This window comes from Neomonachus schauinslandi, chromosome X, assembly GCF_002201575.2.
Source record: "Neomonachus schauinslandi chromosome X, ASM220157v2, whole genome shotgun sequence".
NCBI lineage: Eukaryota > Metazoa > Chordata > Mammalia > Carnivora > Phocidae > Neomonachus > Neomonachus schauinslandi.
In genome coordinates, this window is record NC_058419.1 from 114,234,588 (window position 1) to 114,252,393 (window position 17,806).

A 17,806-nucleotide genomic window follows, 5' to 3' on the forward strand; every position below is an offset into this window, starting at 1 on the left:
TGCTGTAAAGATAATACATTATGCCTGAAAAAAGGGGCACCTGAATGGCTCAGTTAGTTAAGCGTCTGCCTTTGGCTCAGGTCATGATCCTAGGGTCCTGGGATAGAGCCCTGAGTTGGGCTCCCTGCTCAGTGGGGAGCCAGCTTCTCCCTCTGCCCCTCCCCTCCACTTGTACTCTCTCTCTCTGACTCTCTCTTTCTCAAATAAATAAATTAAATCTTTAAAAAAGGAAAAGAAAAGAAAAGAACTTCACAATTTGCCTGGCATGTAGAAGTTGAGTTTTGTTACTTACAGCCAAACACATTCCTAACTGGTATACTCACTATGCTTTCAGCATCACCATCTATCACAGTGTTCTTTTTTTTTTTTTTAAGATTTTATTTATTTGAGAGAGAGAGAACATGAGCAGGGGAGAGGGGAAGAGGGAGAGGGAGAAGCAGACTCCCCACTGAGCAGGGAGCCCAACACAGGGCTCGATCCCAGGACCCTGAGATCATGAACTGTGCCTAAGGCAGACACTTAAAGGACTGAGCCACCCAGGTGCCCCTATCACAGTGTTTTGATGTAATACTCTGATGAACCAAAGGGGTAAAATAAATACTTGTCAAAAAGGGAATACATTGTGAAGTCTTAAAATTAGCAGCTGATACAATTACCATTATTTGTTCTTGGATACTTCAACTCATTCTGATTGGACAGTTCATCCTCATTTAAATATTTGGTAACTTTGCAAACAGTTTCAAAGCATGAAAAGGCTACCAATAATATGTCTGGAACTGTACCTAGTATAGCTTTCATCAGACTGCTAAATCTGCATCATCATTATGTGCCGGGCTTCTAAAATGGTCTAATGGTAAGAGGATGAGTGGGTGGGACTCTTTAAAATATGAAGGGAAAATGGAGAGTAATATCAAAATATCTTTCCTGAGATATAATCTGTAGACCACATGGAAATTGTTTTCCTCCTTCCTTTCCTGTCCCCTCATCACTAAGGCTCATCTCCACTCCTCCTTAGGATGGAGGTAGGGCATTGGGAAAAAGCAAGACAGTTTCTGCCTGCACCACCTTCTTTTTCCTCAAATTCACTGGTTGTAACACTTACACAGATGTTATTTTCCACTCACTGCTCTCATTGGGATTCAGGTCCAACCACTCAGCTAAAAAGTTAACTAGATCAATTATCGATTAGATTATTCAGTCATTAATTGCACGTGACATTAACCCAGATGAATAGACACATGACCTGTTACAAACTCATTGGGAGGTTGAGTGTTCATGTTGAATTTCCCTCGACTTCACACACTAGAAGTAATCATAGGTTCTCTCCCTTCATTCATAAAAGATTAACCCCAGTAATGTGGGGTTGAAGAGAAAGCAGCCATCAAAATTGTTCAAAGGAAGTAGTTCTTCCTATTGTTTAATACCTAGTGATTACTTTTAATGTGAGAGGGTTTAACTTTAATAACAGTTCTCAAGTTAAAGGTGTCATTTAAAATTTTTCATTCTGCACATACTGCCCTGTTGTTGTTTTTTTTAAAGATTTTATTTACTTATTTGACAGAGAGAGACATAGTGAGAGCAGGAACACAAGCAGGGGGACTGGGAGAGGGAGAAGCAGGCTCCTGGCTGAGCAGGGAGCCTGATGCGGGGCTCGATCCCAGGACCCTGGGACCATGACCTGCGCCGAAGGCAGACGCTTAACGACTGAGCCACCCAGGCGCCCCATACTGCCCTGTTTAGATGAGTTTTCATAACCCCAATAAATAGGAGTCTGGATACCTCTTTTGTACTTTGGCCAAATGAGAAGAAAGCAGTAGTGGCGGTGTCTTCTCAGTGACATTAGCCCCTCAACAAGAGAAAGGACAATTGTGACACTTCAGTAAGGTTTACCTAGACCCTGGATTTGCTTAAATCATCATAAAAGATCAGGGCTTAAAGGTGCCTTAACAATCATTCCTTCATCATACAGATGGTTTGTTTGATGTTTGTGTACAGGTTACACAATACGGCAGAGACGATCTGTGTGCAACACGTACACCGATAGGTCTGGTGTAGTAAGAATGCGTATAGAGAGGAGATTTACCTAAATCAGTCCTAAAAAGTTGACATAGATGTTGTGTCCCATTCCACAAGCAGGGATATGTCCAAATACCAATTACACTGGAAAAGGTAAGACATCACCTTAATGCCCTGCTAGTGTTTGATATAAAATTCTTCCTTAAGAGCAGTGTCTGATAGAGGAGGGTCAAGGAAGCATGAGGATGTTGGGTATATGAAGTGAAATGGGGAATGAGAAGAGGAAGGAAAGGGGCAAAGACAGGGCAACTGCAGGGAGATGAATTCAATGAAGTCATGTTACCTCTCTGCCTAAACGCTCCTCAGTCCTAACGCATAAATATCCCTGAGATGAAACCAATGGTTCTCAAAGTGTCATGTCCAGACCAGCACCATCAGCATCACTAAAGAACTTGTCTGGGCCCTACTGCAGCCCCACTGAATCAGAAACAACCCCTGTAGGTGATGCTGATGTACACTTAAGTTTGAGAACCACTGTGTACTAAGTGTTATCAGTGATGTGCGAATGAGTTTTATCTTCAAAGAGGCCACATAACGGGGGTCAGCGAATGAGTGAATTGGTGCGAATGAGCTCCCATTGGACCATGGGCATCTCAAGGGCCAAGACCAGGGATCACCAATGCATCTCTAGCCCTGGAGCAGGGTGGCATGGAGCCACTTAGTATATATTGCTTAAATCAATAAATTATTCTTATTTGGGAATAGGTAGGTCTTTTTCATGACAGCACAATTTAATATAGTAATGCCAAGTTGGAAAGAATAAAGAAGGAAATGTTGAAAGTGGGGTGTGTGAGAAGAATACCAATTTCATGGTTTGGGCCAGCATTGTCTCTTCCTGTTTTAACAAACAAACAAACAAACAGCAAAGCATACTCAGAAATATCACTTTAAAAGTAGGTTCCAATGGTTACCAGAAGGGAGGTGGGTGGGGGATGGGTGGAGTACATTGTGGGGATTAGGGAGCGCACTTGTTGTGATGAGCACAGGCTGACGTATGGAAGTGTTGAATCACTATATTGTACGCCCAAAACTAATATTACACTATATGTTAACTAACTGGAATTTATTTTTTTCCCTCCCCTCTCCCCTCAACTAATTGGAATTTAAATAAAAACTTAAAAAAAATAAAAGGTTCCAAGTATTACAGAAATAATTTTTTTTTTAAGATTTTATTTATTTATTTGAGAGAGAGAGAGAGAGAGAGTGAGCACGAGAGGGGGGAGCGGGAGAGGGAGAAGCAGACTCCCCACTGAGCAGGGAGCCCGATGCAGGACTTGATCCTGGGACTCCAGGATCATGACCTGAGCTGAAGACAGTCGCCCAACCAACTGACCCACCCAGGCGCCCCAGAAATAATTTTAATAGCCTCTCTCCTTTTTGTTTTTCACTTGGGCAACAGGTTGAAATAGCAATCCATACAATTTGTAACCTGCCATGAAGCTGTGGACCAACATTTCAGATTTAATACCCTTTGGTATTCTGTTCACAGAAAATATTAATTTACATGGAAAACAATAATTCTACCTGACAGCTTTTTGAAATAAATATTTTCCCATTGAAGTCTTTGCCTTAAATGGTGTTCTTGAGACTGTCATATTAAGAGTTCAAAAAAAGGGGGAAGCGAATGAAAGTATTCTTGGTTGGTTATATTTTGGAGTTAGGTGGCAGCCTGGTAAAGTCTGGCCGACCATTGTCAAGGTCATTGTCTAGTGCAGAGGTTCTCAACCAGGATGATTATGCTTCCCAAGGGACATCTGGCAATGTCTGGAGGCAGTTTGGCTGTCACAACCGGGAGTGGGGCTGCTACTTGCCTCTGGTGGGATGCTGCTAAACATCCTTCAATGCACAAGACTCAGCTGCCCGCCTCCCACAATGAAGAGTTACCGAGCACTAGATGTGAGTAGTGCCACAATGGAGAACTATTGGTCTGAGTTGGGAGGCCCAGCTCCCTATAGTAGGGAACTTGAGATTAAGAGGGTATGCTGTTAGTAGTTAGGCCAGGACGAGACACATAAACTGGGATAGTCCCAGGCAAAGCCCCTAGTCTCAGCACCCACGGGTTATGTGAACCTGGGCAAACAACCTCCTCCTCTATAAAATGAGGTGATAAAATTAGCCCCAGGCCCCTTCATGCTCTAGCATCCGAGTTTCAGGGACGTAAGGCTTTAGACATATGTTATTTTTTATGTGTCACCTCTATCGGGTCATAAACTCTTCCAGAAGAGGCCTCTGTCCTATTCATTCTTCTATCTCTTTTATTCTCTTAACCCAAACCCTGCAGAAACAATGTTTGTTGAACCGTATTCTTTCCAGGAGATTTATAACTTCCCACACCAGCAAAATGTTAACACAAAAGATTTTAATAACAACCATATTTTGGTCATACTTTTCCATGGGGAATGCAGATGGGGCTTGACTTGCTCTTCTTGAGTTACTACCATGGCCATATAATTTATCTTCTAACCTCGGACACTTTTGAAAGCAAAAGGGAATGCTATTAATAACCACACTGGGAAGAAGTACAATTGTCTTATCCAGTTTGAATGTCATTAGAATTCAAATCGTTCACTAAACAGATGTGTATGGCTGGCAGACATACCATGCCCACCTGTTATGATTGCTGACCCCCGTTATGTGGCCTCTTTGAAGATAAAACACAGCTAGTTCATTTTATTCACCTTGGATATTATCTGAATCTTCCCTTCACCCTTGCAAAGCCCAAAACTCACCTTTCCCCACACGTATTCCACATTAGACTAGTTGACCTTTTAAAGCAAATGGAAAAAGTCCAGGAGTCTGGCTCACATTAATCCAATCGAGTTTTATCTCATTCCTTAGCCTATATGATCAGACAGCATATCCTTTAGAGAATGCTGGGGCCCTTCATGATTCATTTGGGCAGGTGAGGAAAGGAAAGGCTCTGACCCTGTATTCTCCCTCCTTCTCATGAAAATGGCAGAGCATTTATCTTAGGGCTGGGAGATAGTAAGGCAAAAATGGGCTCCTCCCACTTATATGCATTTATTTTTTTACCTGTTTCCCTCTTTCAGAGTGTGAGTATTATTTATCTCTCTATCCCAAGATCTTGCACAAAGTGGATGATGAATACATATTTATTGAATGAACGGATGGATGGATGAACCACAGAGAAATTCCACTGTTCCTCAGTATGGACAGAAATTGATGACCCCATGCTGTACCCCATAACAGTCTTGGCACTGAAGAATACTTGAGCTGGAAAGTCTCTTTCTCTCCCTCCCACCCCTGTCCTTACTTCCTTCACCGAATTGTCAGTTCTACACAAGACATTGTAGCATTCCAGCACTACGCTGCTTGTTGGACACAGAGATCTCAACTTGATGAAAGTCTATGGCCAATAGCAACCCAAAGAAAGGAAATGTAAATAGAACTACCACATGATCCAGCAAATTCCACTGGGTATTTATCTGAAGAAAACAAAAAGAGATCTGCACCTCCAAGTTCACTGCAGCATTATTTACAATAGCTAAGACATGGAAGCAACCTAAGTGTTGTTAAAAAACAGAATTCAGTGGGTAAATCTGAAGATTGATGTGGCTTTATTAACTGATTCATAAATAGGACAGCATCCCATCCAACAAAGTAGAGGGGAGCTCCGATGAGCTGTACAAAATGGAAGGTTTTTATTAAAAAGGGGGGGCACACTACTAAGAAAGTTATTAGTAAAAGAAAAGGGCTGTTCTAGGCAAGGTCCCTTTCCCTCAGGGGCAAGAGAAGTGGGTCTTATCATGCAGATGACCTCATCTTCCTTTGGGGGATAGAGAGGGCCCAAGTGGCAGACTCATTGACGCTGATCAGAAAATTCCTAAGTGACCAGTTATGACTACATTTTTGGGGGAGGGTGAAACCACAATTAGATTAGGTATTAAACCCTAGTTTGGGGACTCAGCCTAAGTGATGCCGTCTTGGGCCTGTGGTTTTAACAGTGTCCATTGATGGATAAATGGATAAAGAAGATGTGGTATGTGTGTGTGTGTGTGTGTGTGTGTGTATACATATATGTATATATGTATATATATATACATATATATATATAGTGGAATATTATCCAGCCATTAAAAAGAATGAAATCTTGCCATCTGCAACAACGTGGATGGACCTAGAGGACGTAATGCTAAGTGAAATAAATCAAGAGAAAGACGAATACCATACGATCTCATTTACATGTGGAATCATAAAAAACTCAAGCTCATAGATACAGAGAACAGATTGGTGATTGCCAGAGTCAGGGGATACCGGGTGGGCAAAATGGGTGAAGGGAGTCAAAAGGTACAAACTTGCAGTTATAACATAAATAAGTCCACAATGTCATGTACAACATGGTTGACTATAGTTCACAGTACTGTATTGTGTTTTTGAAAGTTGCTAAAAGAATAGATCTTAAAAATTCTCATCACAACAAAAAGAAACTGTAACTGCGTGGTGATGGATATTAACTAAACTTATGGTGATCATTTCACAATATATACAAATATCGAATCATTATGTTATACACCTGAAACTAATATAATGTTATATGCCAATTATACCTCAATTTTTAAAAGAAAAGAAAAGTAAGGAGATGCCATCCTCCCCATCCGGGATTATAATGAGCTGATGTCTATAGAGGGCTTTCTCAGCTGTAAAATACCATGATCACAACAATTATCGTCATTAAAATTATTTCAGTTTGTCAGCATCAGGTAACTCTTTCAAAATGCTATTTTCTGAGCAGAGGAGCTAAGGTTGGAAGGTTGGAAAGTTCTGTGCGTGGCACCGATGATCTCTGCCAGCTTTTCTGCACCCCTGGCCTTTTGTGCACAGTCTCTCACAAGCCATTGCCTCTTCATTCCCCAAACACAGACTGAGGACTATGAATTCAAGTATTCTGGGCACTGTGGAGAGTGCAAGGATTAAAAAGTGACTAAGGGGGTCGCCTGGGCGGCTCAGCCGTTAAGCATCTGCCTTGGGCTCAGGTTATGATCCCAGGGTCCTGGGATGGAGCCCCACATCGGGCTTCCTGCTCTGCGGGAAGCCTGCTTCTCCCTCTCCCACTCCCCTTACTTGTCTTCCCTCTCTTGTTGTCTCTCTCTGTCAAATAAATAAATAAAATCTTAAAAAAAAAAAGTGACTAAGTAGGGGGCGCCTGGGTGGCTCAGTCATTAAGCTTCCGCCTTCAGCTCAGGTCATGATCCCAGGGTCCTAACCCTGAGATCGAGGGTCCTGGGATTGAGGGTCCTGGAATCGAGCCCCGCATCAGGCTCCCTGCTCAGCGGGAAGCCTGCTTCTCCCTCCCCCGCTCCCCCTGCTTGTGATCCCTCTCTCGCTGGCTCTCTGTCAAATAAATAAATTTTTAAAAATCTGAAAAAAAAATGTGACTAAGTAGTCAGGACCCCTACCCTTCACAAGTCATCATATTCAAAATTTAACTGCCCTGTCACTTAAAAGAAGTTTAAAAACCCAACTAACTTCCTCACCCATTTTTAAGTTGACATCTCAAATTTTTTATTGAAAATAAATATTTATAAAGGTTAGAATTACCAATGTATTATAAAACGTATTTTATACATTTAAATACAATGTATTTAAAAGTACCCAACGGGGGCACCTGGCTGGTTCAATCAGAAGAGAGTGCAACTCTTGATCTCGGGTTGTGAGTTCAAGCCCCACATTGGGTGTAGAGATTACTTAAAAATAAAATCTTTAAGGGGTGCCTGGGTGGCTCAGTCAGTTAAACGTCTGCCTTTGGCTCAGGTCATGATCCCAGGGTCCCAGGATTGAGCCCCGCGTTGGGCTCCCTGCTCAGCGGGGAGCCTGCTTCTCCCTCTGCCTCTGTCCCTCCTCCCTGCTCATGTTCTCTCTCTCTCTCAAATAAGTAAAATCTTAAAAAATAAATAAATAAAATCTTAAAAAATAAATAAATAAAACCTTTAAATAAATAAAGTATCCAACAGGATCTAAATACCATTTGATACCTATCACCATTTTTTAAATATAGAAATTTTACAGTATTTCTTTTCCTCCTCAATCTCATATTTCCATTCCACTTCTCCCACAACATTTTATCCTAATGATGTTTATTTTTATGTTTAAAAGACCCTGTCATTCTATAACACACACACACGCGTGCGCGCACGTGCACGCACACACTTTTTTCCATGTGACCATCCAGTTCAACTTTCTCACCAAAATATAGCTGAGGCATGGCACCATTGGGTTCAAATTCTAGCTCTATTGAATAATAGTTGTATCTTTAGGTAACTTATTTAACCTCTATGAACTTCAGTTTTCTCTTCCATAATATTGGGAAATTAATGTTGCCTATTTTATGTAAGGTTGTTGCAAGGTTTAAATGAATCAATATATTTAAATACTTAGTTCAGTGCCTGGTGTATAGTATTACGCATTTAATAAATGATGGCGAATTATTAATCTACCATGCATAATACCTCTTCACTCAGCATGTAAGAGAGCCACCCTGTGCAACATTTTCCATACATACTAAATCCATGATATTTTGTCCAACCCTTCTTTTTTTTTGAAGAATAACTGACATACAATATTGTATTAGTTTTAAGTGTACAACATAGTGATTCGATATTTACACACATTAGGAAATAAATGGTCTAGTTACCATCTGTCGCTTTACAAAATTGTTACAATACTATTCATTATATTCCTGTGTCTTATTTATTTTATAACTGGAAGGTTGTACCTCTTAATCCCCTTCACTTATCTGTCCATTCAGCCCTGCTTTGTTACTCCTAGGGTCCCTAACACAAACTACTAGTTTGCCAAGGATTCTTTTTCCAAAAGTACTTCAAAATTTGATGGATGAGCAAATCACTACTTTCCTCCTGACTGTCCATTGCCAGGACAAACTGCCAAAGTTTTTAACGTAACACCAGAAACTAGAGCTTTCTGGCCATTTTAAGGAGCTATGAGGAAATGATAAACTATCATGTGTGTTTTTCCCTACATAGTTCTTTGTAAATCACACTGTAGCTTCAGGTTACTTTAAGATGATTTATGGCTAATCCTTTTTTTTTTTCTTTAAGTAGGCTCCACGCCCAGTGTGAAGCCCAACGTAGGGCCCAAACCCACGACCCCAAGATCAAGACCCGAGCTGAAATCAAGAGTCCGACGCCCAACCGACTGAGCCACCCAGGCGCCCCTATGGCTAATCCTTAATCAAAAGTCACCTCCAATGTGATCGATGTGTTCTGTTTTTTGGTAATCCTATTAACTTAGGGTAGCTTTTCAAGTGAACCTTTGCTAGTAACAGTGATCATCTCTTTGGTTTCCTTAGGAACACACTGACGGGAAATGAATGCATATGATGAAAAGAAAAACAGAGTGGTCAGGGTGTGGAGCACATTGAATTCTCATATAGGGCTGGTGGTGGTGTAAAATGGTACAGTTACTTTGGAAAACTTTTGGTAGTTCCTTATAAAGTTAAAATCCACCTATCCTATCCCCAAGCAATTCCACTCCTAGGTATTTACTCAAGAGGAACAAAACCATATGTCCACTGAAAATTTGCACAAGAATATTTATTCTGCTTTATTCGTACTAGCCAAAACTCAAACATCCAACAAGAGAGTGAATAAACAGTTTGTGGTCTATGTGTATAATGGATTACAACTCAGCAACAAAACAGGATGAACCACTGATACACACAACATGGATGAATCTCAAAAACATGTTAAGTGAAAGAAGCCAGATATAAATAAGTACATATTACAGAGGTTCATTTATATGAAGACCTAGGTTCTGTGTTCAAAGAAATCAGAACAATGATTACCTATGGATTGACTGATTACAATCCTTGATTGTAAAGGATTACAAAGAACTTCATGGGGTGATGGAAATGTTCTATGTCTTGAATGGGGAAGGAGGTACATGGGGGTATATCTTTGTCAAAACTAATCAAACACAACACTTATTATCTGTGTGTTTCATTAGAGGTAAATTATACTTTACTTGAAAAAAAAAGAATATTGAGTAAAAGAAAACATAGCAGCATCCAAACTTACAATTGTAAGGGATCCTAAAGATCATTTCACCTTAATTTCCTCTATTTTGATGCCAGAAAATTCTATACAGCAGCACAAGTAGATGACCACTAAACTTCAACTAGAGAAAACACAAAACCACAGCCCAGTCTTTTCCATTTTCCGGCACCCTCAGCTGAATCACACTGCTGTCTCATGTTGGGTAGTTGTAGTTTAACTAAATTTTTTGCCCCGACTGGCTAGGACTTCTCGCGTGAACTCTTGTCAACCCCGGAAGCTCTCATGCAGTTGTTCACCTTAGCATAACTCGTATTTACACTAAGCAACAGTTCTCCAGGGCCTTTAGAATTCCTTCTCTGTATCGCCACCCATGGCCCCTAGAGTTGTCATTATAAGTAGATTATCTTAGGCAATTTTAGGAAATTTGGGGTGAAACTATCCCAGGACCCTTGAAAGATTAGTCGCACATAAACACATTCTGTGAATTCGCCAGGAAAGAGAGGCATTACAGCACAAGAACAGGAGGGCCGGCGGAGGATCTTGGTTGCCTACGTATCTGGTGTAGGAAGCCTTATAATCAGGCTGTCAGACTTGAAACCAGGGTTGGGAACACAGCACAGGTCGTGGCTGACGTGGCGGTTCGCTTCCGGCCTCACGCAACGTTACAGCACGAGGCTGTGCCCAGACTGCTGCTGGGAAAGGAGGCGGAGCAGTGACCTCCTCATGCCTGGACTGGAAGGTCCAGGAAAAGTCAAACAATCCCATGAAAGGAGGTGGGGGAGCACTGTTGGCCACAAGGAAAAAAAAGGGGGGGCGGGAATAATACAAATACGCTCTTGGGAAATAATGTGATTTAATCAACCCTCTGCTTCAGAAATATGGAATGTTTCACTTTTTGAATTTTTCTTTTTTTTTGGTTTTGTTTTCAAAAGATGGGGAAAACTTCCCTGGATACACACAAATAGATATTAAAATCCTAAGTTCTTTTTTTTTTTTTTTAAAGATTTATTTATTTGACAGAGAGAGACACAGCGAGAGAGGGAACACAAGCAGGGGGAGTGGAAGAGGGAGAAGCAGGCTTCCCGCCGAGCAGGGAGCCCGATGTGGGGCTCGATCTCAGGACCCTGGGATCATGACCTGAGCCGAAGGCAGACCCTTAACGACTGAGCCACCCAGGCACCCCTAAAATCCTAAGTTCTAACTTCTAAGACTATGGCCCCACTGGGTAAGGAGGAGAAAAGAGGGAAGTGGTTAAAGAGATACCCAAAAGGTGAGCCATGTACAAATGGGAAAGATTTGCACAGGTGCATGTCCCCTACCCCTAAAATAGTAATAGCAGCCACTTACTGAATGCTTACTATTTGCCGGTTGCTATGCCAAGTGCCTCACAGGACACTGTCTGATAAGTCCTATTATTATCCCTATTTTATAGGAGAGGAACCTGTGGATTAGAGAGGTTATATAATTGGAATTGTCAATAGTAGGGCTGGGATTGGAACCCAGACAGTTTACCCAGTGAGCCTGAACTTTCCATCACCACATTATACTCCCCCCAAGCCCCAAACCCCAACACATCTCCAACACACCAATGTCTCTTCCAAAGGTTTGCAAGGAGAAATATAGCCCCAATTGTCAAATCTGTCAGAGCAAAAGAAAGTAGTATCTCAAGTAAGTTTTTGACCTTTACGCCTGCCCATGGCTGCACAGCAAACAATAAAAGGAATCAAGAGGATTGTTAAAAATTACAAGCTCTACTGAAAATAGAACAAAAGAACTATACCATTTTCATTTTAATCCATTTTTCTGGGTTTCTGTTAAGTCAGAAGAATTATCAAGTAATAGTTTATTTTAAATTCAAAACTGACACAGACTTTAAAGTTAAATGAACCCAAACTAAGGAGGAAAAAATAGCCGGCAGGTGAATCACTGAGTTGAGATCTTTGTTATGTATTATTTTATTCCTAGTGCATCTTTCTGATGACCACGTTCGCGTCATTCTGAGCAGCACTGCCTGGACTCACTGTCTCTCATCAGCAACTGAGTGTTCCTGCTCTTTACCGCTGGTTCTTCCAAATTTGCTAAGAGAGGTCAGAAAGACTTTCACACTGAATTTTATTTTTAAAATTCTTTCTCAAAGGCCTTAATATTTCTCCATAAAGATTCTGACTCTCATCTTAGGGTTTATCAAAGTATATAATATTTTAAATATTGAAAACATGACTCTCCTACAAATATAAAGTGAGCACGAATCACAGACTTATTTATCTCAGGAAATCAGAGAATAGCAAGGTAGTAAAGCTGGTTCGAAGGAGAATTTGAGAGACCGAGTATATACAGGCCCTGAGAGAAGGAATGAAGGAGTAAGATTACTAAATCAGATGTAAAAGGAGTGTCCTACAGAGCAACAAAAATGTGATCTTTGGGGTTATGTATTTTATTGGACAAAAATTATTTACATCTCAACCAGATACAAAAAAAGGTTCAAGTTATCACATAACCTCTCAGAGGTGGAGCCCTAATTAAGAGCAAATAGTAAATCAAATAAAGGTATGCTTCATGCTTCACTCTGGAATGCAATAATCCTGGGATGATCCTGTTAGGAAAAGCTCCCACATGTCACTTAAGGGACATGCAGTCAATCTTTTGCCTTATGTCCAAGTTTTAGATAATTTTTCCAAGCAAATTTTATATCTACAAAGTATTTCATTAGCAATAGGCACAGAATTTCAGTTTCAGTCTTCAAAATTCTCATGGGCAAAAGTATTCTTGGGAGAACCTACTTTGATTTATGACTCTGGACTTCCAACCCCACTCCTGGAAATCAACTTATTCTAGATGGTGTCAGGTAAACTCATTCCAATCCTGTGACTCCGTCGTCAAATTTGGTACTAACTGAATCCCAATCTAATTCCAAGCTCCCTCCCCTCTCTTTCCTGCCACCGAATCCAAAGACTGGAGGATGCAGTGAAAAACTACAGCCAAGTGTCTTCAGAGCGAGGATACGATCTACCTTAGAGTCACTCTGCCTTAAGTTCCTCTGCGTTCACTGTTGATGTCTTGTCATCTGTTCTTCCTAAAAGGGTAATTGACCTTGGGGGCTGTGGAAGGTTGTACATTCAGTTTCTGCTCACATAGTACCTTCTCTCAATTCACCTTCACACCCTAAGCAGGTTTGTGTGGCTCAGAAATACTTCATGGAGGAGGCCATACCTGACCTTGCCCTTGGGAGTATGTGTAGGACTTGGAAGCATGGAAAGAAGAGTTGAAGGCATTCCATGCAGGAATAATAAGGTGAGCAAAGGCATAGAGTGAGAACAAGAATGCAGTTACTGTGGCTTGACTAGAACCAAGGTTTGGGGATGTGAGAATTAAGAGTGACAAGCAGGGGGTTTGGGTTATATGACGTAAGTAGAAGGTAACATTTGTCAAGTACCTACTATGTGTCGGGTACTTTTGACACTCATTTTGCAATGCCAATTTCAAATATTATTCCTTATTCCCCATGTCAACATGCTAGAGAGAGACCTTTCAAAATTAAAATATAGAGGCATGGTGCCTGGGTGGCTCAGTCACTTAAGCTTCTGCCTTCGGCTCAGGTCATGATCCCAGGGTCCTGGGATCGAGTCCCGCATCGGGCTCCCTGCTCAGTGGGGAGTCTGCTTCTCCCTCTGCCCTTCAACCCGCTTGCGCTCTCTCTCACTCCCACTCACTCGCTCTCTCTCAAATAAACAAAATCTTAAAAATAAAATAAAATAATAAAACAAAATATAGAGGCAGAGTATTCCTTCTCCTAAGATTATATGCCTTCCATTTTCCTTATCAAGAAGCCACCATCAGATGCCAAATTTTTCTAGAAAATTTGGTCTGAGGGTAGCATCAGCTGAAAACTGAACACACCTATTCTCTGATGCTTGGGTCTTACGTGACAGATCATGCTCCAAATTGATATAGCCACCACAATAATCACAATCCTAGCTAATGTTTACTGAGCAATTATTATGCACCAGGCAATATTGTCTGTAGTTTACATGTATTGTCCCCTTCAAGCCCCAAGACAACCTTATGAAGTAAGCACTGCAATTTATTTCCATTTTGTAGAAGAGGAGTCTGTGAAATGAAGAGAGAAGCAATAAAGACAAGGTCACAGAGTTGGTAAGTGGTGGCACAAGGATTTGGATCCAGGCCTCTGACTCCACATCGAAGAGAAATCTAGAGAAGAAATCCTGCTGCGCTGACCACATGGCTGTGGCTCTTCCGGGATGTCACGTTTAGTGTGTGTCTCTTCTTACCTCCACCCTCCCAGTAGGGCCAGAAGCGAAGAGCCAACATGCGGATGAAACTGCTCTAACTCAAATAGTAGACTAACGACAGTGTTACCAAAGGCAGACTGGCTCAGTCAAGTGTGGGAGTGAGAAAGTGAGTAAATGAATGAAGAGACAAGAAAAGGAGAATGGATACAGTGTTTAGGCTCGGATTCTAGAACTAGACGTCCTGAGTTCAAATCCTGCCTTCATGACTTACTAGTGGTGTGACCTTGAGCAAGTTACTCAACCTCTCTGTGCTTTAGTTTCCTCATCTGTAAAATGGAAATAAAGAGACACCTCACCTGAAGGTCCTTACAAGGATTAAATGAGCAAAAATTTTAAAGCATGCAGAAAAGTGCCCAGCATATATTAAGTACATAATAAATGAACTGACTGAGGGAAACTGCAGGTGGGCCAATCACAGTGCTTGTTCATGGCTAGAGCCACACTGAGATGTTTAAAAATGGGATAAAAAAAAATAGAGAAACAGACCAGAGGATGGATTAGTAGCTCCTCTTCAGGCAAACACAGAGGGTTTCAAAAGCAGTTGGTCAACTTTGTTTGCAAAGCTACACCAAGGGTAGCAATTGGCATGTGTTGGGAGTAGGCATAATTAACTTGCTTTGGTTCTAGCACAGCTGCATTGATATGTATCATAGTGTGTGTCTTTAAGTTCAATAACAGAAAAGCTTCTGAGTACAGGGGTTCAATAAAGAGTGCTGAGTATCTTCCGAAAGTAATTCAATTTTCCTAGTGGGTGATTCATTCATCGTGCTGACTGAAAATGGCCGGTCAGCCACATTAGATAATATTTCCCAGGAATAGGAATTATCCCTATTTGGATAACATCCCACCAGAAGTATGTAGTGGCAGTCAAAATTGCTGGCTCATATATATCTCAGTAAGTAATTGGAGAGAGACAAGATTGGTAGGCTGAGTCTTGCCACCTTAACCAGATTCTCCTATTTTTTTTTCTCCTGAAGATTTCTGCCTTCTGGACCAGCTAGATCGTGCCCTTTCCCTTCTAGGACCCTTTTTCCATAAGCCTCACTGTAGCATCATTTTATCAAGGAACAGACTTAATGGCACATGATGACTTGCATACCTGGGTGCTCATGTGAGTCCCTTAACTGTGTGTTATAAAAGCATGTGTCCTCAGACACCCTGCATAGTTGCTCTGCTACCATTATTTATCTTTTTATTTCCTTTTCAATGGTTGCTCTGCTTTTCTTCATTAATTCCTTTCTTCTCAGATCATTGCTAAACGCCGGTGTTCCCACCCATGCAATGAAATAGGTTCTAACAGGTGTAGCTGTTATAGAATATTAGAGAAAGCAGGTTGAGAGAAACCGAATTATTTTTAGTTCCATGAAGTTCATCTAGATTCCATGTGACATTTAACTGTTGTACTAAATAAGCAAAATACTCTAGCAAAATTTAAAGTTTATAGAACTATTAACAATAATTTATCAAGTTATTCTTTTTTTCCTAAAACACAAATTTTGCTGTTAAAATTTTTTTCTACATCTTTTAATGTGATATTCTTATATCTTAGAGCCAAAATCTTCTTCAGTTGCTTTAGTTTTGAAATGTATCAATTGACAAATTAAGGCAGATTCATTTTTCAGACTGTTTACCTATTAGAAATGCATCCACTTCTTCCTCAGATTTCTTTAGATTTTCTCCTAGATTTCTTTCCCTTTTCCCTTTATGGATGGGATATTTCCTTCTTGCTGAGGACTCTCACTTCTCCTCAACACACATAAAAAACAAAGTTTCTAAAAAGAAAGCATTTAGTTTGATTGTAAGCAAAGAATCCCAACAGGAAATTAGTTATAATTTCATATTACTACTGATAAACACCAAGGTGTTGCTTGCCTTTTGTTAAGGGATTATTTGTATCTTCTCTTTTACCAAAATTACCGTATGTGAGGGTGTTCGGTTGCTAAGTCCCTTCCTAGTATTATGCCGGAAATATCCAAGACAGGTGTGCTTGGGTGGTTGTTGGTTAAGCGTCTGACTCTTGATTTCGGCTCAGGTCATGAGATTGAGCCCCGCATCGGGCTCCCCGCTCAGTGGGGAGTCTGCTTGAGATTCTCTCTCTCCCACTGCTCCTCCTCCCACAAAATAAATAAATAAAATCTTAAAAAAAAAAAAAAGAGGGGCGCCTGGGTGGCTCAGTCGTTAAGCGTCTGCCTTCGGCTCAGGTCATGGTCCCAGGGTCCTGGGATCGAGCCCCGCATCGGGCTCCCTGCTCAGCAAGGAGCCTGCTTCTCCCTCTCCCACTGCCCCTGCTTGTGTTCCCTCTCTCGCTGTGTCTCTTTCTCTGTCAATTAAATAAATAAATAAAATCTTTTAAAAAATTATAAAAAAAGAAATACCCAAAACATCTAACTACAGTCCCTACAAAAGATGCAATTGTTTGTTTTTCAATACCATGCTGCTGATTCACCATCAGTACATATATATAATGCATATATATTGTCCCGCCAAACAGTTGGTTGGTCCCCTTTCTGATAAAGATATACAGATATGCCTGTCAGCTGGCTGACATCAAGGGAGAGGCCATGTCCATTTGCTGTTTTCGAGAAAAGATAAGTGATCTATAAAGCTTTCTAACGTAGAACCTTTGCCTTATCTAATAAGTAGACTTAGTGATTCTTAGTCCTCGATTTTTGAATCTTCCTATTTTTTTCCAACTGCTTCAAGGTGTGTCATGAAAGCTTTTAAGAAATTAGCAAATGAAATTAACTTTGGTTTACCTACACTTGGTTGGGTGTGTTCATTTTGAAGGTAGTACACATCCATTAAATTAAAATGTGGTAGAAAATAAAGATAGGAAAAAAAATCCTACCTTCTCCTCTGTAGTAGAAATAGATACTGATTCATTAAAGGTCTTGTAGACTAAAAATAAACAAAACAAAAGCAAAAACAAAAACCAAACTCAATATATATGTAATTGATTGTTGAAAGTTCTAACACTATTCTACCCTCTGTGGACTGTAATCCCTAAAACTGAGGCATGCTGTTATAATCACATTGACGAACTGGAGGAAATGAGCCTACAATGAGATTGCAATTGTCAAAAAATAATCAGGAACAGAAAAAGGTTTTTAGGGGTGCCTGGGTGGCTCAGTCGGTAGAGCATCTGCCTTCGGCTCAGGTCATGATCCCGGGGTCCTGGGACCCAGGGTCCTCCGATCCAGCTGGAGTCAGGCTCCCTGCTCAGTGGGGAGTCTGCTTCTCCCTCTGCCCCTCCCTCCCCCACCCCTCACAGCCCCTCATGCTCTCTATCTCTCAAATAAATAAATAAATAAATAAATAAATAAATAAAATCTTTTTTTAAAAGATTTTTTAAAATGTACTTATTTATTTGAGAGAGAGAGAGAGCAA